This window comes from Cynoglossus semilaevis, chromosome 11 (genome assembly GCF_000523025.1).
Source record: "Cynoglossus semilaevis isolate Cse_v1.0 chromosome 11, Cse_v1.0, whole genome shotgun sequence".
NCBI lineage: Eukaryota > Metazoa > Chordata > Actinopteri > Pleuronectiformes > Cynoglossidae > Cynoglossus > Cynoglossus semilaevis.
In genome coordinates this window covers 9,373,672-9,394,994 of record NC_024317.1, presented here as the reverse complement: position 1 = coordinate 9,394,994, position 21,323 = coordinate 9,373,672, and positions in this window count along the sequence as shown.

Sequence of the window (21,323 nt, the reverse complement as noted above, 5' to 3'; positions counted from 1 at the left end):
ACAGTTGCATGGTGACAAAGTTCAATTGGCACTGGTAGGAGAGGAGAAGTGGGAGGGGGCGTGGGGGGGCAGATCAAAGCTGGACCATTGTAATGGTTTTGTTCCGTGGAAAATTGCTTTTTGTCCCCGGCCTTTTCAAGCCAACTCCTGGCTCCAGTCAGAGTAAATGGGATTTTTAACTCCCTTGTGTGGGTGGAAGAGCGAGGGGAGGGGAGATTCTTAGCCTCAGGGTAAGGAACTCAAGAACCCCCCCCCTTCCGCCACCACCACCTCCAGCACCCTCCCCACCCCCCCTCCTGCCCCCCCAACCCCCTTCTGCCCTCTGACAATACAAGGCCAACTGTGTTGATGTTGCCGGACGTTTCATCTGAACTCCGTATCGTAATCTTCGCAGGGAAAGTTTATTAGAGCAATTACGTTTATTGTAAATACCAGAATGAAGAGCGGCGGTGACTTGTGCCTTGAAACCCTCATCTTCCAAACCACAGACAAACAAATTTAGCTGTCTGTTCTTTTTATCTGCCTCTCTGCCCTCCTCTTTCCCTCTCATTGACAGTCCCACACATTAAATTTAATTTTGTTTGTGCTCTGGGGAGATAAAGCCAAACGTACTCTTACGTCCAATTATGGGCAAATAAACAATGAACAACTATCTCTGAGCACTCATCTCCTGCTCTTCCTCCTCCAACTGCTCCCTCGCTCCATTCTGAGTCATTTGAACTTGTGGAATGATTTACAAACACTGTTGTCTGTTTTCCTCCTATATTTTTCTGGATTTCAAAGATTTAATGAACATAACAGTGATTATTGATGCATTAGTGAACTAGATGAAAATAACTATCAGGGTTTAATGGTAATATTATATAAGTAAACTAAAATTAATACAGTTTATTTGACTAAATTTGAACTAGGTTCATATTTAGTTAAATCACACTTTCACAAAAGCAAATACAACTGCATTACCAGAGCATCCTGCAGGTGGCAGAGTCAGTGTCAGGCGGTTGCATATGTTTCTTTTGTTAAAAACGGTTGCTAGTTTTTTCGTCACATGGTGAGATTTTGAGCATCACGATACGCCAGCCGCTACATTTATGACTTAAAGTGGTGTCTCGTGTGTGGAAGACATAGCGTCTGTCCGCCTCTGTGAACACAAGGTACAAGGTTATTTTAGTAGCCAAGTGCGTCAGACAGGGCTTGAGCTCAGTTTGGGTGATTGACTGTATACGTCGCTGGCCAAATGTCTCTTTTTCCCTTGAGCTTGAGCAGAGAAGTGTTATTTCTTCAAAAGCTCCATTTGAGAAACCCTGCAAGCCTATAATTGCTGGGGAAAAGGCCGGACAACCTGCCAAGCCAAACACTTGAGAGAGAATTTGAAATATTGTAAACAGAAGAGTAACCCACTCAGTGTTGAGACCCAGACCAGGAGGGAAGAGCAGATGTGGTGGTGTTTGAGGGCTGTGGCCAAAAGCGTGGAGTGTGCCTTTAGATTTATAAGCAGCGATGAGATGTTACTCATTCAAAGTCCAGCTGATGAATTCACTTCACCTTTGACTTTCATCCTCGTGGACGACCTCATCACGGAGGCCTTTTTACGATCACACTTTCCCAAACCCACCGCTACATTTTTAATTTCTTTTAGGTTTTGAACAAGGCCTTTGAGTTTACGATCAGCACTAACCTTTTTTATGTGTTGACACAATATTTTTCTTGTGCTGTCAAATAAAAGCAGGAGATTATTATTCTAGCATCACCCCCTTTTTCCCGACATAATGACCCGAGCCGTGCGTACTCGGTGTAGGGACCATTAAAACCCAGTTTGGGTTCAGTGGAACTCGGCAGTTCAGTGGGATTTTTCTTTTCACTCCCCCCTCTATGCTTTTTCTCACTCGCCCCTTTTTTACCCTCCCTTTTAAAAACCAAAATCCCCTGACACCAATTAGAAGGCAAAAACGGAAATCTTCGACCAAACATGACATTTACAGGCTAAAGCTCACGACTTTTAACAGGACTTTTAACAGCCCGCCCCCCCCCCGCCCCCACCCCCCCCCCCCGCCCCCACCCCCCCCCCCCCCCCGCCCCCACCCCCCCCCCCCGCCCCCACCCCCCCCCCCCGCCCCCACCCCCCCCCCCCGCCCCCACCCCCCCCCCCCCCCCGCCCCCTCACTTTCATGCGCGTTCGGCGGGAGCTCAGATGTATGCAAATGGCTCGCTCACACACACGAGCAAAATGCTCAGCTCAGGATATTAATTCCTCTACAGCCATTTCAGCTGCTGTCAGACCGCCACCCTCAGCGTCAATCTGTGTCAGTCTCCACAAAATTACATCTACATGTGTCTGTATGGCTGTGTTTTAACCAGACTGGACCACAGCCTTAATTAAGAAGAAAACACATCATTACAGCCTCCTCCTGTTCTCTTCCCTGAACACAGGACTACAGAGTGTACACAAAAACACTGGGGTAATTACTGATAATTAAATAAATTACAGACCGTCACTGCTTTGCCAGCTGTTGATGGCAGCATCTGTGTCGGCTCCAAATATTTGACGAGCACAAACTAAATATTCTCAGAGAACCGTCTTTGCTTTGGAGCGTGTCCACCACCATGCCCTGCCGCGAAAGTGGCTGTGTGGTCAACACCAGCAGCCAGGCCCTGACAATCTTTTTACCGATTACTGATGAGCTGATTAGTCAGTTTTCCTTCCTGCGGAAGAGGCTCTGCAATTTTATCCCAATCATGGTTTGCTTTGAAAGTTTTTTTTTTTTTTTGTTTTTTTTTTAGCTGTAAAAAATTGTGAAGGCACTTAAATTGTTTTTTTTCTAACAGATTTCTATCTGGTGCTCTTGCTGTCATGGTTGACAGAAAAGAGATAAAATGGACCATTTACTTCATCCTTTGGGCGTAGGCTTTGGCAGAGCGGAGAGACTGCAGGCCTGGTGGACAAGACGCTCAGTTTCTCCTTTTGTGCTTTAAAAAACAAAACAATATGAATACAACTTTATAGTCCAATTTTTATATTTTAAGAAAACTCACTGTCAACAACTGAGTAGAAATAAATAAACAAACAACACTGAAGACAAACCCAGAAATGACAGCACAAATAATAATTTTCTGACCATAATTACTTTATTATATTGAGAAGGCGTCACAGGGCAATATTTCATGGTGATTGATCACTCAACCTGCTTCCATAACAAGTCAGGCAAATTAAAATAAAATGAAGTGTGGATTGTGGTGGCAGTGGGAGCCACCTTTCATTTCTCCGTCAGACTCCGAGCAGCATTATTAGCCGGATCTGATGTGGAGCAGGGGAGTCAGGAGCCACGGGTTTATCAGATGCAGATTTGGTGTGTACAGGCAGCCGTGGTGGGGAGTGGCCACCAGTGTCTCTGTGTGGTTTTGATAAAGATAGAGATTTATGCTCTTCCAGCGTTTATGAGTCTGGGACGCTGTGGCAATGCCTACTTAGACCTGCCGCCACTTCTGTCTCGACAAGCTGGGAGGGTGGCGGATATCATTAACTACTCCCTTTCCTTTGACCCCACCTTCTCCACCCTGCCTCCCTCCACCACGATCACAGCCACAGTCACACTGGTGGAAAGAAATGATATGAAACGGATGAAACTGAAAGTTCTTGGCTTTGGTGTGAAGACAAATTAAAATTGATTAATAACCCGTAATTAATTTTTATCAGGGACAGCACAGTGACGCATGCCTTTTCATTGTTCAAATAAGAATAATAAAGTATGTGTGTGTGAGTGTGTGAGAGTGTGTGTGTTGCAATTGCATTTTTTTTAAAAAAACAAAAAGTGAAGAATAGGTAGAATAGAATAGAACTTTGTTTGATGTTTCTAATGACAATATACAGTACAGTGTAGACACCTGATTCCTGCAGTGGTGATGAAGCAGAAGCTTCTTTTAAATACTTGTCATTTGTAGGATTGGAATACAGGTGCTAGCTTTATTTCCAGGGAACAGGATATGAAGCTGAGTTTTGACTTTCAGATATTACTGGCAATGAAGAGGAACACCTGTTGAGTGAGTTTTTAAACTCGTTTGCTACGATGTCGAGGCTGATTCACAGGCTGGTGGCAGCTTCAGTGCTGTGTTAGACATGTTTCTCTCTGTGTAGACAGGCCCAGGTCAGAAACTTCCAGATACAGTAGTGAAGCCGGATCTTAATGGACTGTTGTCTCAACGAAGTGTCAAACACATACAGTGAAAACAGATAAGGCGTTCACAGGCAGCTGCAGAGAGGATTTCCCAGGGGAGTCTTATTGGGCTTTTACACAGGGTTATCAGAACAAACACAGACAGTGATAAAGGGCTAGCGTATGAGCACTTATTAGCATTCAATAGCCCCGATAGAAGCTAGGGTCAGCAGGAGGACAACCAACGTCAGAAATCTGAAGATAAAACGAGAGATTATATGCTGACAGAAAGGAGCATGCACAATCCGTTCTAACGGTAACCATCAACTTCCTGGGCTGCAGACTGACATTTGCTGCTCTTAGACCATGGAGGCTTCAGACGGAAGAAAGAGGGCACAGAGGGCAGGAGGGGCGGGGTTGGTGGTGGTGGTGGGGGGAACAGTGAGCCGCGGAGCTTGTCCCCCTCTGGCTTATTGAATTACCTAAATGAGCAGAGGAGACCAGGCCGGGGCTTTCAGTCGTTTGAAGTTTACAAATCATCCTGACTGGTCTGAGGCCTGAGGGAGACGCTGAAAAGGGGGGAGTGAGTGAGTTGTGGGGAGGGAGGGTGTCTTTTGATGCCTTAAATAAAAACATCAGGGAAACAAACAAACAAGGCAGGCAAATGGGGAATAAGGAGGTAGACAGTGAGGAGGTGGTAAGGAGACACCCGGTGCAACTATGGGACGGTGGAGGAACCATTTCCTCTGTGATGAGCTAATTGTACAGCTTCACAGTTGGTGTGTGTGTGTGTGTGTGTGTGTGTGTGTGAAACACTTGCAGTTAATCATGGCTGCAGTTGTGACGGATGAGGTGTTTGTGAAGCAATACTTCACTGACCTTTGATATAAGAGTGTGTTGTTGTGCTTCCTGGACGTCAGAGAAAATGACTGTTAGCGTGAGTGTGTGTGTGCATGTTTTTGTGTTTAAAATTAAGTTAAAAAACAAGCTGTATTCAATGAATAATTGAGTGCTGTGTTGTTAGTTGACATCTGGTTGATGGTGATGACACGGACATTGACAGAACTTTCCTGTTTACAGTCAGAATTCATTTACTACTTTATATAGGACAATATATTTGTAAAAAAGAAAAAAAAACATTTTTAGATGTTCCTTAATTTACCTGTTTATGTCATTATTGTTATAATTTAATCCAAAGTGTGTGATAAATAATACGTACTGTACATCCACACAGCACAGAGAAGATAAAACCTGCTGTTGCTTCAATCAGGGAGTTTTTCCAGGCTATAAATTGGAACTAATTAATTATGGCGCGGAAATGCGTTAAATATCTTCTTCTCCCACTTAAGACATCGTCCATTTCAAAATGGAAAGGGCTGAAATCTAATTAGTTATATAATCTATGAAAAATAAGGTGGACTTGATTCGAACCACATTGTGCACGTTATACGTTTCCCTCTCCCATTCCTCAGAGCATCCGTTATCTAGTATTTTGATTTTTATTCCCCGATTGTCCCTTTTGCCACCAAATTTTCACATTTCTTTATCGGGACTCATTAATGTCAAACACATACACACGTACGATGGTGATTGAAAAATCGACAATGAAGCAAGCAGTGGGTTTCAGTCCACATGTAACCAGTATCCCCATCAACAACTGTCTGGGGACGGTGAGACTCCATTTCAACTCTGTGACCCATTGGCTCCATGTCCATGAAACCACGCGACTGCGCTCTAATTGGACGACACAATGTCTGGGAGTTCTGAGGCTGGACAGAACTCACGGCAAATTACCACTTGCTTCCTGTTCAATCTAAGCGGGCACTGGAGCCGCCGAGGGAGCTGTTGGACTTTGAAAAGTGTTTGCTTAGCTTGGCATCTCCGGTAACCGTGACCCTGTTGTAATGAAGAATAATTTACCGTTATGGAAAGTTCATTTTTGTGCATGCCTTATTTGCAACAGCAACATCCCAGCGGTGCATGGAACAGATCTGGTGCTGTGAACGGGTAAATTGAAATGGCACTTATGAGATTTAATGAAGGAAACAATGTTTTTGATTTGACGGGGAAAAATGTCTGAGAATGTTCCTGGCCGTGCCTTTAAATGTAGAAATATCTGGGGAAAAAACATCAATACAGAAGTATATAAAATTAATCTCCTGAGTCTCTGATGTTTATGTGTACCAGCAAATACATTTTCCTTTTGTTCATTCATTTATAAGTATTCAGTTTTTATCGAGACGGAACATCCACCAATGGAAAATAAGCCCAGTAGATGGCAGTAATTCAAATGAAAGAATACAGAGCTTTACTTAAACACGAAGAAGAAAGAACATTTTTAAACATAACTTTTTCAACATTATTTTACACAGTGACATATATGTAGTTTCTCTTCTCTTTAATAATTTCTTTAGCTTAAACATTACATAATCTGACTATTTGAGCCCATCATAATTGTACAGTCAAAACAACAGAGCTTTGTGGCATTTATATTCCAGCAGCCATTTTTCACTTTGGCTGGTGATGCTTGTTGGCTGATGTTTAACTCGTGAATATTTGTCAAAATGTTTTGACCAAGATATAAAACACACTGTTGTGAAGCCGTCTAAACTCATGGAGTGTATGTTGGCATTTTCAAGTCTTGTTGGCTCTTTACGTATTTCTTTTAATTGGCCCTTTTGATTAAATCATACTTTTTTACTTAAAAAATTAAATAAAAAACAATATTCAACAATTTACAACTTGTTTTACATCTAATTTTTTCAGGTCCAGACAAAGTGATTTTAATTAAAAAATGTACCGATTTCATTGCACTCATTTCTGCTCTGGTTGTGTTGGCTCCAGAGGCTGCGTGTCTGCAGTGCTGCTGCCTGGTGAAAGCGGTGTCCAGTGAAGGCAGATTGGTAGTGACATCTGGCAGTTTGATAAAGTGGATTTGGTTTCTTAGGGGCAATTCCTGGCCGCTCTCCCTGGGCGCCAGGGCTACTCTGGTTAGTATATGACTTACATGTGTTGGCTGCTGAGCAGGAGTTGTGTGCGTGTGTGTGTGTGTGTTTTATGGATGTGTGTTTGTGTATGAGCGTGTACAGTACATCCAGGCAGGTAGTGTACATGTGTGTATTTGTTTGTATGTGAGCTAAGAGGAAGCGGTTAGTTCAAATGGAAAACAGCAGTCGATCCACCGCGTCCATTTATGCGAGCCTTTCATCACCAGCTCCCCTAAAGCATGGCCTCCCCCCTTCTAATTTACTATAAACACACACATTAGTCTCATCAATAAACGCTAATGGCTCTTTATGAAACAGAGGACTATTTCCCATTTTTCTAATGAAGGCAGTATTTCCCCGCGGAGCCTGAGAGTCAGGTCTAATGCATCGCTGAGATGCCTGATCTGCTTCATCATTCTGCAGACAACCAGACAACAAACGAAGGCCACGCAGGCCTCAGACCCACGCACGCTAGCGTGTCGGCGTTATTCTTGCCGTACACGCCTCTTTGGTCTGCCTCATTTTTGTCAACTTATGTTGAATATATATAAAACGACCAAAATCCTTTTCTTTTCCCCACAAAGTGATGTTTTACATTCCACATTTTCCATCAACGTAATCCTCTGGTTATAATTTGATACACGAACAAAAGACCAAATTACCTCATTTCTGCTGACACGACGATGCTCTGTAGGCTTTTGTGACTGCATTTGTTTAAGTGGATAAAAGTGCTTTTGTAACGACTCCAGAAGAGCGTAATAGATAACTTGGAAAGGTGGAGGCATTTCTGACAATTTATATTGAAATGCATGAATTGAACAAAACGATATTGACAAGAAGGAACCACTGATCTCTGGGCGGAGAAGAAACCACTGGCACCGAAAGAAATTTTGAAGCCACTGATTAAATTTGAAAATCAAATGTTATTTTCCACTCCTTTATTTGTATTGATGAGTGGCTTTAAAGTACATGAGCTGCGGCTTATCTCTCTTTAACAACTGACGTACGCCAGTGATGTGGGTTCGGAGGTTTGTTTTAGATCTGAGCCACATTAAAAGTTAAGGTAAATATAAAAAAAAGTGTGTTTAATTGTTTAATTGCCAGAGCTCACGCCAGTTCACGTCACCGTGTGTCCTGCGCTGCTTCAGAAGAAAACAAACAAATGTAATTATTTAAATGTCAAAATGAAATACTTTAATTACGAGGCCAAAAAAAAAACACATGCACAAACAGCCTTTAGCTGATGAAAATGTTGATTTGAAATACATTATAGTATTATATTTCCATAGTATTTCCTTTGCATCTTTACTCTCTTAGTAGTTTTGAGGTGATAAAAATGTCTCAATGTAATGGCATATGTTTTAGGCAGTATTTAATGCAAACAGAGGTTAATTAGTGGACTCTATTTGGGCCCTGCAGTATTTTCACAACCATATATTTTTACCTGTCAATCAGAGATTAACCTCAATTGAAGTTTGAGGCTTTTAACTACACTTAGTGTAGTAAAAAGTACAACTTTTATATATGACATTTAATGTAATACATATTTTGTGTAGTACAACAACAATAAATAATAAATTAAAAAATAAAACATTATGCAATATTATTATTATTGTTGTTGTTAGTACTAGTAGTAGTATTACTAGTATTATTTGTGGTAGTAGTAATAGTAGGACCGATAATAATTATAATATTAACAATAATTATTATATTTAGAATTATTCATAAATAATAATTAATAATAGATCACCATATCCAATAGGTCAGATGTCACTCTTTAAGTAAATGTTTTCTTATAAATTAGAAATACAACAATGAATATGAACAAAACCATAAATATATCAGATTAAATACATAGTTGTTTTTGTGTGATTTTGTATTTTATTTTAAAATATCTAACTCTTACTGTTTTTCAATAAATTATCCTTACCGTCGTCTCAATTTCTCGTCACTTTAAGGGAAAGAATTTCCGGTTGGGCCTTATACCTTACCCGTGGCATCGGAGGGGAGAGGGATTACAGGGCTTAGTTCTCTCAACTTGACCCGGCTCCTAATTACTTGTCGGATAAGTCTTTTGGCTCCTAGCGCAGTGTTTTCCTAACCTCCCCTTGTCTGCTGTGTGTCCAAACACAGAGAAAGGAAAACACGTCCAGTGAAACAGGGGCTTTAGCCTCCACGCCACGTTCTCACAGGGCCTGACGCACCCCACCACAGTGTCCCCTCTAACCCCCGGCCCAGGGACGAGTAAGTGAAGAGAAAGAAACAGTCAAGGCCTTTATTCTGATGTGAGAGTCTGTCGGCACTTCGTAAATACAACCATTACCATAAACAGCACTTTCTTGTCAGATATTTGTTGAGTATAAAACTCACTGATGAGATAAAACACAAAAAGAAGGAGAGTTGTGAAAGATCAACTTCACTGTCAGAGAGGGAGGAGCCAAACAGACCTGTCTAAAGCACTTTGAAGAATGCTTTCCCTTAAAAAAAAAAAAAAAAAAACATTGACAGGCTCCAGTGAATAGACTCAACCTGTAGTGAATTTGTCTTCATCAGACCATATTGTCTCAGACGTTCCAAAACCTTTTCTGGCAACCTTCCCTGTAATTACAGCTGCTTCAAAGATGATGATCACTGCAACAACTTATAGTGTAATTGACGCTAATGATGGGTAATAATACTGGCATTTAGAAGTTGGGGGGTGGGGAGGTGGAGGAGGGGTAGGGGTAGGGGGACATAATCATATCTGTAAGCATGTGTGATGCAGTTCAACACTCCGCGGGTATATGTTCTCTCTCTGTTCTACATAGGAAAAGTTTACGACACGGCCGTGTGTGTGTGACCTCCACTGTTCGTCACGCAGTTCACATTCAAATTAACACGCAATCCCTAAAGTTGTAGGTTGAAGGAATTAATTAAATAATCAACCAAATCTATTTCTAAAGGACTGTCTGGATTAGGTCCTGAGTTGATCTGCAGAGACACAGGTGCAACTGCAAGATGTCAGGACACCTCTGGGTTGAAATGATCACCAGTGGAACACACACCAAAAAAGGTTCTGGTAATTCAATTAAATTATGTAAAAAAAAAATATATTTATATATTAGCAGGGTTATCTCGGTCCTGGCTATGGAAACAAATAAATAAATAAAAAAAAAAAATATATATATAAAGAATTTTTATTTTACTGGCAAAATAAGGGTGTTCTCACAATGTTGCTAGTTCAACGCCACAGAACAGCAGGCCTCTTGTTCAACAAATTTTAATTTCTAACTGTACTGCTCCACTTTATATCTCGAAAAGGGGCATTTCAACTGCATTCAAAAGATGCTCTCCACCAGGGCTTCGTTACTGAGCAGAAAGTGTTGATACTATTCAAAATAAAACAGAAAGCTGGAAGTCTTTATCAAGAGGAAGAATTAAAATGTCAACATCCAGCGTCTTCAGCCTTTAGTTAAAGATTATATCTTCTTAAATTAGCCCTGTGTCTGTGATCTAACCCCGGAAAAATTCACCGTCAGATTAGCAGCCTCCAAATCATAATTCAAAACAGGGATTGCCAGAGTGCAAGATTAGCTTTTAAACAAGACTTTCCTAAAACCGTTAAAGGCATTTTAATAATTCTCTTTGAATGCACTGTGATAAGGAACACAACAGTGGGAATGGGACGATCCTCCGGGGACCAAATGCAAATGTTGAAGAGAGGGAGTTTATTTCATTATAGTCTAATAGCTTCCATAACCGTCCACCTTTACCCCCAATAAAGTCTCACTGGCCTGGGGATTGAGTCCGGATTACATGGTAGCTCTGCTAATAATGTCAAACACATGAAGAGACCTGACCCTGAACGTCAGTCGTCACCACAGCAGGTTACCTTTTTACCTGAGTGTTAACTGTAACACGCTGCGATAATAGGGACACTAATTACATGGGCATACGGTGTACTGACAGGTTTTAAATGAATTAAAAAATAATTATGTAGAAATAGTGCATTAGGTACACTATGTGAAACATGTATTCACACCACGGCCAAGTATGCTCATTAGCTCCAACAGCACTGAAGGAACTGTGGCTTAAAACAGACAAGACAGGAGAAGAAAAAAAGACAGCTACCGTGTGTGTGTGTATGTGCATACCTCATTTCATAGGCTGCAGCACCGTACTGATCCCCCAGGGCTGCACTGAGACACTGGTGCCAGAAAGTCTCACCTAGTCAGGTTTGCCTGCATGGGAACATGCTCATACTACAAGCTTTTCCTCCACACGCACAGACACACCCACGCACACAAAAACATACACATAAACACACACTCAGCAGTGCATAATACCCACATCATAGGCTAATGAGGCATTATACTGTCATTAGCTTTTTAATATGGAACACCCTTTTTCACAGCAATCTGTCACAGTGTTCATGCAGGCAATGAGTCACAAAAGAAGGAGTTGTTGCTGATTTGAGCGCACATGCATGTGCACGTGTGTCTCTCCGCTCACGTATAGATGCTTGTGTGTAGACTCACACTTTTTGTATGAGTTACACAGACTAGATAAAGACAAAATCTTTAATCAGAATCTCAGCTGAGAATGTTAGACCATACTCATGATGATGATGATGATGATGATGATGATGAGGATGATGAGGATGAGGATGACGATTATGAACTCAGCGGGACCTCAACGAATCTTACGTGATTTTATTAAATTTGAATTTTGTTTAGGGAACATCTACTGAATGAGAGTTGTGTTTATATAATCTCCCAGCCATTGTCTTCTTCAGTCATTATCTTTGTTTCCTAATCAGATTTTCCAACATTTTTGTTTGTTTGTTCAATTAGATCAAAGAGTTGATGCCAGGACCACCCAACTAGTGCAGGCACACTGGTAAATTAAGAGAAGAGATGTTCAATATGTGGCAGACAGTTGGACGCTGCCTCTCTTTACATAGTCCTAAATTGTATGCTCTATAAATTTAATTGTATTTGCAACAGAGTTAAATCTTTTTTTTTCTTTTTTTTTTTCTTTTTGCAGCACACATTATCCACAGAGAGCTTTTTATAACTCACATCCGTTTGTTTCCAAAAGTGATCCCAGACATTTCAGGTGTGATTTTGTAAGTTTATACTCTTGTCAAAACAAACAGATGGAACCACAGTGTTGAGAACATTGATTGCTGTTGCACGTCAAGGGGGGAGACTTGGAGGGTGAGGCTCACTCTGAGCAGACGGGCTCTCCCCAGTGTTCACTTCAAGGAGTGCAGGCCTCTCTGCACAGTGTAACGTGCTGAATCAGCCACTCTCTTACGTGCCCTCTCCATTGTCAGGTGTTCAAGAAGAGCTAGTCACGAGCAGCCACGAATGAATAACACGCAGCAATAAATCAGTCAAAGGAATGATGGCTAATAAAAGCTAAAGGTTAAACAACTCAATTAATTTAAGCTTCTGTGTATGTGAACACATACAGGAAGGAAAAAATAGACTAGAAGTATTTTCTAGATCTTCTAGTCTATCTAACTACTCTTCTGTTTTGGATAATGCAATTGATTCTACATGACCACTTTCTTCATTTTTGTTTTTTTAATAAGGGGCAGATCTGGACTGCAGGCTGGTCAGCCAGCCCACTATATGTTAAAGAATCCACACTTTTTGATTTGCCCAGGGAAATCTATGAATTACAAACTATTACAAAAGTCTGAATTGTCTTTTTGAATAGCAGTTTATAATATAGTTCTGGCAAAGAGAAGGGAGGTCAAGGTTCATTACGCCAGAGTTTTCTAAATATTTTTTTTACCTGGAAAATATTGCACGATGCCCCACCAAACTTGAATTTCACAAAGGTATATGTAATAAAAAAAAGATCTTTTAGTTTCACATAACATGGGCCTGTTTAGTTAAATGTCATGCTTCATATACTTGCAGGAATTGAAGAAAAACACAAAATCATATTTAACAGCTCAGAGTCTCTTGTTTTAGGTTTTTTTTGTAGCATTGTTACTTAAAAAGCAGAGCTTAAATATGTAGGTTGGAGAAAACGGAAGCAGGGCTGAAATATTTACAATTACGGCAGTTAAACAACAATTGTTCTCTCTCTTGGCACATAAAGGCTGCACTAAGAAACCGTTTCTACCATTTTATACAAAAATATCTGTACAGACTCCCTGAATATTTTCACGTTCTTTTTTTACCCTTAAGATGCCGACAGAGCAGCATTAATGGCAGTCCCGATGAAACAAATTGACACACAAATTGATGAACAAATGTTTAATGTTAAGAGATATGAATAATAACTTAATTAAATGCATTGAAGATTTTTGTTTTGGAAAAGTTTAGTGGTAGTTGAGGTTAATCACTGCATGTTGTCAGGGAGTGACTGGTAATTAAATGACAAGGAAATACATCTGCGTTCATGCAATCAGGTCAGTTCCTCCATTCAGATTTTATAGCTGGAGCCTCATCATTGTTGAAAACCCATGTGAGATATTTTCTCAGTAATTACATTATGACGACAGTGACATAATCACAGCAGTGTTTTCATCAGATAAGTGCAGTTGGAATGGATGTGGCTATTAAGTTGAGCCTTTAATTACTTTTGAGTGATTACTCTTCTCTATCTGAATACAATGCTTTTGTTAAATTTGACATAATTAAAAAGCAATTCTAATTACCAAAAGGTTATATACCTACCCTCCCAACAAGCCTTGTGTACCAAATTCCAGGAAGCATTTTTAAATACAATATATATTTAACACCCTTTGTGAGTCACAGTTTCTAGATTTACCTGAAGAAAACTTGGCAAAGGAACTGAGCAGATGACGGAAATTTAAAAGACCCAGTCAGGGCCTATGGGTGGGTAGGTACTCATTACAATGGCCAACAAAGGGAATAAAAATTCCAGGGCTAAGTGTTTTACCATCAAAATGCCAAGAGTAAATGAATGTAATTAAACCCACAAATACCTCCAGATTTGTAACAAAGACACTTTATTGCCAAAAACAGCGTGTGAGCACTTACTAAGAGGTTTTACAGCTTTGGCCGGCTATGACTCCAGAGTGACTCATGTAGCACGTAGCACGTCAGTGTAGCATGTTTTTGTTGGTCATTCCTGTGACACTGCTGACTGGAATAATGTTATGCCAGTTAGCCTCTTCATTACCATGAGATTGGTGACAGTGAGTTTGTATTTTAGCAAAGTGTAGACCGCTTTTGTTTTGTCTTCTTTTAAGCGTCAATATTAATAATACTCTAGAGAGTGTCTTCCTATTTAAGAAATTTGTCCATTTGAGTTCTGAGGATTCAAAACCCAAGACTATTTTTTGCAGACTTCTTTTTTAAATAGACAGTTTCCCCAGACTTGGTTAGCGTACTTTCCTCCTACTGGGGCAGTGTTCATAAACTGTTAAGTGCGTATAAACAAACAGATCGGGAGCATCAAGACCTGACTAAAATACACATCAGGTCCAGGTGACACGCAGGTATCCCCAAAATAATTTATAGTGAAAATGATGACATAATTTCCTGAACATGTTACTGATTTGTTATGTCTTGCTTAAAGGAGGATTTTACAACAAAAAACAAGTTGCTGCCATTGCTCCAACAGTTTTACTGCCCTGTGGGTATTTGGTTTGAGCACTAACTGCTGTTTAGGCCTCAGCATTTCTGTGAAAACAGGAACTCAATTGAATTTATAAAAGAGTGAATACAAATCCTAAATGTCTACATGTGTTTGTGTGTTGTCTTGGTGTAGTGTAAGCCTGGGTTCGTTGGTGAATCACTGAGCACTTTGTATTTGCCTGACATGGATTTTTTTAATACGCAGATGTCAGAGACACGGTAACAGTTGGTAAAAAACACTTGTGAGTTTAAGAGGAACAACAGAACTCTCCAAAGTTCTGAGCCCATTAGACACAGCATGTTTTCATGTGGACTTTATTATTCTGTCAAACCCACACTGGAGCGTGCCCTTATATCAGAGCTCTACATTTCCCCCAATTGAAAACATCTTCATTGAGATACATAAACAGATTTTAAAGTCCTATTTCGCTCTGCATTTGGGTTTGGTCTAAGATCTGATTTTCCTCTCTTTGATGTTACATTCATATTCTTCCTCCTCCCCGGCAACATGTGTCCCTCGTTATATCACGTCATGCCAGCGAACAATCAGATTGTCAAAACACATCTCCAGGCTGGAGAGAGGGCCTGAGAAAAGCTTGTGAGGAGAAAAATGGCTAAACACAGAGGGGGACACCAGGAGGATTATTAAAGCAGTAACAGATAGGCCAAAGCTTCTAGCATCACATGGCCGGTGGCTCCAGTCTTCGCCCCCTTGCACCTTTTCCTTGATGTTAGCACCAGAATGCTCTGGGACCAGAGCAGGGCGGCCCAGTGAGTGACAGCTTCAATAAGCCTAATTACAGTGGGCTGCAGGGCCCAGTTATGCTGTCTGGCGACTCCACCCACTGTGGAGCCACAGCAACTGTGTTAACTATGGTGTTAGTGCAAAGGTAGGCATCAGTCAGCCACCGCTGGACCTCAGAGCTGTAAACACACACGTTTGAAAGACATCTTTTTAGCCTTTGTTCAATGGGAATAAATGTCATATGAAACCAGAGGGTTCCGCAGAGATATAGCAGGACGGTCCTGGAATTTATCAGTTGTCCTGACATTTTTTTTAAATGGTTTGGTCTTGGAATCAGTCACTGAGTTTAAAATTAAAACATCAATATATAAATCTTTGTATCATTTAATTAGTTTATCAATGAATACAGAGATTCAGCTCCACGAGACTCTATCCATATTTTTGACTTCAGATTCAAGATGTATTGAGTGTGGCTAATACAAGGAAAATATTTATATCAATATCTTGTATAAAAATATACTATGAACAACAGCACCACCTAGTAACAAAATCAAATAGTATGTGTTCACAGAAGCTGAGTAACACGAACAACAAGATCTAACACCTGATGATTTAAGTAGACAAGGCAGGAGTGGCTGACTAATCAGAAGACATTGTTGCTGTGCTTGTGAAATGCCAAACTGCACTGCATTTACCATACAATAAGAACAAAAAGAACAAAAAAAAAGCGGTGAGGTAAAAAAAATGTGAGTTAGCTTTATGACCAACAAACAACCACAGAGTTGACAACAAAGCTACAACAGCACAACCATAACAGATCTTTTTCTTTTTTTTCTTTTTTTGCCAGGCCATCTGTTCATAAAACGTACATAGAAATACGGCAAAACTATTGAATTTATATCAAAAGTGTAAAGGTTAGTTTTACAAAAAAAAAGAAAGATATATTCTTACATTTAATGCAGGAAATGATCCCAGACATCAATACTATAGTTAAAACTGTGTTTAAAAACAACAACAATTATAACCTATGAGGACTGGAACAGGCTGGTGGATCAGTAACACTGACTAAAATAGCACCTCCTGTCTATTAGTAATGACTTCTGGATGCTGATTGTGACAGCAGCACAGGCAACAAATTGCACATAGATATTTATGAAATGTACAAATGATATGGTGCAAGAAAAAAATATATAGTGACTGATTTCAAACAGTAAAAAACCTGCCATGAACACACACAGATGAGTAGGCTACAGTACTATGAATGGAGCTGGGTGTAGTTATAATGAGGCGCTAAACAGAGGAACACAAAGGGCTAAGAACTTGGTGAGTAAAGAGCAGCAGTTGTCAGTCATCTGACAGGAAATTATATTGTTGCTGCCGTAAACGACTGAGGTCGGCCGTCTTTGAGTGATTTCGGTCTTATGATAATTAGTTAACAAAACACCATCTGCTAAATCTAACCATAAATTGAACTTGGTGTAATGTGTTGCATTGTTGCCGACTAAACCTCAAGCAACTACACAGCCACAATTGCTCCTTCCAGAAGAATGCCCGACAATGGCACCACCATTAATATAAACCATTTTAATTACTTTAAAGTAAAAACACAACAACAGTAGGACATATTTGCAGGGTCATTTCCCTAATCCTACTTTAAAAAGATGATTATGTTTGCGGCATTGCTGTCTCCAGTTGACAGTTTCATTGATGCCAGGGTTACCGAAACCGTTTGGCAGAATCTGTGAGATCCTGACATACCTCCTCCACTGTGAATATTGATCATGACGTGTGTCTTTCTACATGCAACACAGAGGTTTGTAAAGAGTACATGTCCTTCACAGATAGGAGGTCATCAGTTCTAGCCCTTGTTGTGGTGTGAATGAAGGCCTGTTGGATGGAGTTTGCTTGTGTCCCTGTCAGAGTTGACCTTGTGATTGGTCGACTCATTCAAGTTGCCTTAGGTGTCACCTTAAAAAAAAATCTCATCATGAGTTTCTGGAACAGTAAAGGCTAATGAAAATCATGTTGTTGCTGATAATTGAATTATAAAAAATAACCTACTCCTTACTTCTTACTTTGTAGTAAAACTTTTGCAGGCCCGTCTTGATGTTTTTAGTTCACCACATTTTATCAAAGACTAAGAGAAAGCCTCCCACGGCTCCTGCAGCCCTCAGCCAAACTGCTTAATAAGACTTTAATTGAGGCCTGCTGTAATTCATTGTAGTTACTCATCACAAATAAGTAACTAAGCCAGCATGTTGCTTCATTTTATATCACATGGAGGTTTTCTTTTGTTGTGCTAAACATTGTACTGCTCTCTGGCTGGCGAAATATTTTCCCATTGTACTTGTTGGTGCTTTTCTTTCCACTGGGGTCACCTGCGTGGATGAAGAGTCACAAAACTTTTAAGGTGATGTTTAAGATGGAAAAGATATTATATGTTCTCTGTGTAAATCTGATGTGGAGGACTGTGCTTTTGGATGTTCAAAGTCACATTTAAAGCTGTGACATGTGTTTTATTATATCAGGGCAGATGTTATCATTTGAAAATGATAAAAATGTAAAAAAAAGTCACGTCTATGGAACAGCTTTGAACAGTTTTCACATTTATCTTTGTCAAGTGTTTTTTAAACCATGTAAAATCAGAGCAAACATGAAAGAAAACCTGTTAGAAAATATGACAAATTTTGCAGAATGTTTGCATCTATTTTCATCTATTTTATTATTTCTGATCTCCCAGAAACATCCTAAAACGTCGTACTAGTATTTACCGAATATTTTAGGTGACTCTGTTGTTAGTCTAAGGAGAACCTCAGAGACACATTTCACTGTAGTTACACGTTTGAAACTGACCATAAACTCACCATAACTGACCATGAACGACAACTAAACTCTTAATCATAACGATCTCTCTGAATCTTATGAGATGCTGATTAACAAGCCTGGCAGTAGCTGACGTGATGCTGAGTTGCCGACGTTGGGGAAGTGGGTACATTAGTGGGAGGGGGGGGAGCCATTCCACCGTGGAGCCATCACTCTTTAGAGCCCTGTTGTGTCTGGAGACTCACAGGTCACTTTAATATCAGCCCGCAGCCTTCAGCCTGCCCCCATGCTGCTCCAACAATTACAGGAGAATCCCCCTCCTCGCTTCTTTCTGTCTTCCCTCTGGTCCTCCTCATGCTGCTGCTGCTGCAGCCTCTTTTACATTCCTCTACTTTCTGTACTGATTATATTTTATTTAAACAAAAGCAAAAGCAATGCCAAGCACACAAAAAAATATAGATAATGTCATGGACCGAATCCTATCCGACGTCCAAACAATGTGTCTTTGCAGTTCCACAGGAGATTTAGAGTGAGGTCTGTTAACCCCCGGTGCATCATCAGCCTTTCAACCATCTTACCCTTTAAGTCAGTGTTTACTCTACCGCTGATCTGCCAGTAAACCAAGTTCCTGTCTGTGTATTTGTATTTAGGCATACACAAGCCATCCCCATGAGCTTGCGTGTATACAATAATGTTCTCGGGGGCTGGGCCCTGCGTTGGCCCTTTTAACTTCAGTCAGTGCTGCATCCTGATATCCTGGTGTGACTGGTTTTAGGGGGTAATTCACTCCACAAGAAACACAGTCTTTTAGAGGTTCCACATGTGCCTTGGCACCAGACGGAGAAGAGGCCGGTAGGTTTCATTAATTGTGGCAACATTCCTGTAGCGTTGTCATGGGGTTTTATTGGTATTAGTTTTGCCTGCGAGCTGTCATTATGGCTCATTTACAGCCCAAACCTTCCCATGTCTGTCAGGTCATAACTATTTGAGAATATTGCAAACCACTTGCAGCCTAATCATCAAATCCAGTTGGGCCACTTTGAAAACAATGGACTGAATCAGCCAGACCTAATTCACAAAACACTCATTTATTATGACTGATTAATCTATTGTTCCTGACACTACAGAAAGGTATGATTTCTTTTGTTTTTTTTTACCGATCAGAAGAGTAGCTTTTAATGTTAACTCATGATGTGTTTATTTCATAAAGATGTGGTGCAGAAATATTTGGTTCTTTAATCCAAGTGGCTCAGTGGGTGGATTCACTGAGGCCATCATCCTAATAATAGTAAATCCATGATAATTGACATGTTAAAATTGCCTGCAAAAATGTCCTTTTTTCCTCCATGACAGAGGCTCTTTGAACGGGCCGGGATGAACTGGCCGGGTGAAAATGAAAAGCAGATTGATTGCTGCGGCAGGTATTAACCTCCCGTTTGGTCAGATCTCCTCAGGTCAGGACCTTTTGCTACTGAAACGGTCGTGCTGCCGGCTCTGGTTTGATCTGTAACTGTTGACAAGGTCAGCTGTAACTGGTGCAGAGGTTACCATGAATGACTGCTAACTGCTGCTGACTCATCTGTGCAGATATTTGTCAGCCTGACATGTTGCTCCAAAAAAGGCTTGGCTGAAAAAAAAGGGCAAAAAATCATTGGGTGTTCAAACGTATTCAGTGATTGTTTGTTATAAACAACGCCATGTGACTGGTTCCATCAGCGGATTATGACTCATTAGTGGTGCTTACTGCGGCCGTCTGGACATAATCTGTTTGCCGCAATAAAATGAGCAGTAATTGCTCATTTTTAAGGACAACGTTATCCCTGTGGAAGCATGAAATTTTATGTCTTTTTTCCATTCTGATGTCCAAAATCACCTCAAGGTGAGATAATGCAGCCTAATCAGACCTCATTAGAAGGACATTTTGTTGTAACATTGTTTTTTAGAAAAGGTGTGACATTGATCATTTGATGTAAAAAATCAAATGTGACAGAAACATGACATCATCTGATCCTAGGATTAACGTAAACTCATCGTTTTATATGTTCTTACTTGTACATGGTCCCCATGGCCAGAAGAACTGATAATAAGGCAGATTCTTATAAGACACTTGGGTTATGCTGAGTGCTAGGAAACAGGAAGTGGCTGCTGTGCTTCACATTCACTAAAGTTTGTTTCACACAAAAATTGTGTTGGCTACGCAATGCTAAACTATGGATCGATGTTGTGGAGACCAGCAAGTTTAATACCACGGCCCACACCCTCACTAGTCATCACTTTGGACATAACCATGCTGACCAATGCGGCTTTCTGAGATGTAACACATCTCACAAACAAGGGAGTTTTTGAAAGCCAATTATTTTCACTCCATCTGGTCTTAAAATTTCTTCCTTTAAGAAATGTGTATTTTTTTCTATTATTTTTAGTCAAAAATTCAAACCTTAGTTGAAACGCCACCTGTTGGCTAGTTCTTAAAGAGGTTGTCTGTTCAGATGCAAGGGCCAAAAAAAAAAAAAAGGACTGTGTCCCAATGGAATACTTACTTTAATGGTGTGGGAATGCCTGATGGTAGTGGTCTTGAGCCACAAATCTTGGTTTGATTGTGGTTGTTGTTGCATCGTCCAACACAAAAACAACATGAAGCACTCTATAAACTGGTTAAGAGGTTGCACAGTGAGAACATGCACAGAGCCATGTGACTCGAAGCTCGTAGACACTCGGTAGAGAAAATACAATGCATTCCTTGTTGTTTCAGTCGGCTCAGTGAAACTATTTGTTCTTGTGTAAACGAGTGTGAAACGCTTAAATAAAGCTACCACTTTCAGAAGTGCTTCATAAAGGTTCCTCGCCTCGTATAAAGGCACCTGTCAAAGTATTTATCTCTCCGCGTGGAGCCGCGACGTGAGAAGTGAAAGGGGATCACTGCTGGCATCCAGCTGCACATCAAATGCAAGTCAGGCAGCAGCAAGGATGACAAACAGTCAAAACAGAACCTGATCTCAGGGGCAATTACCAG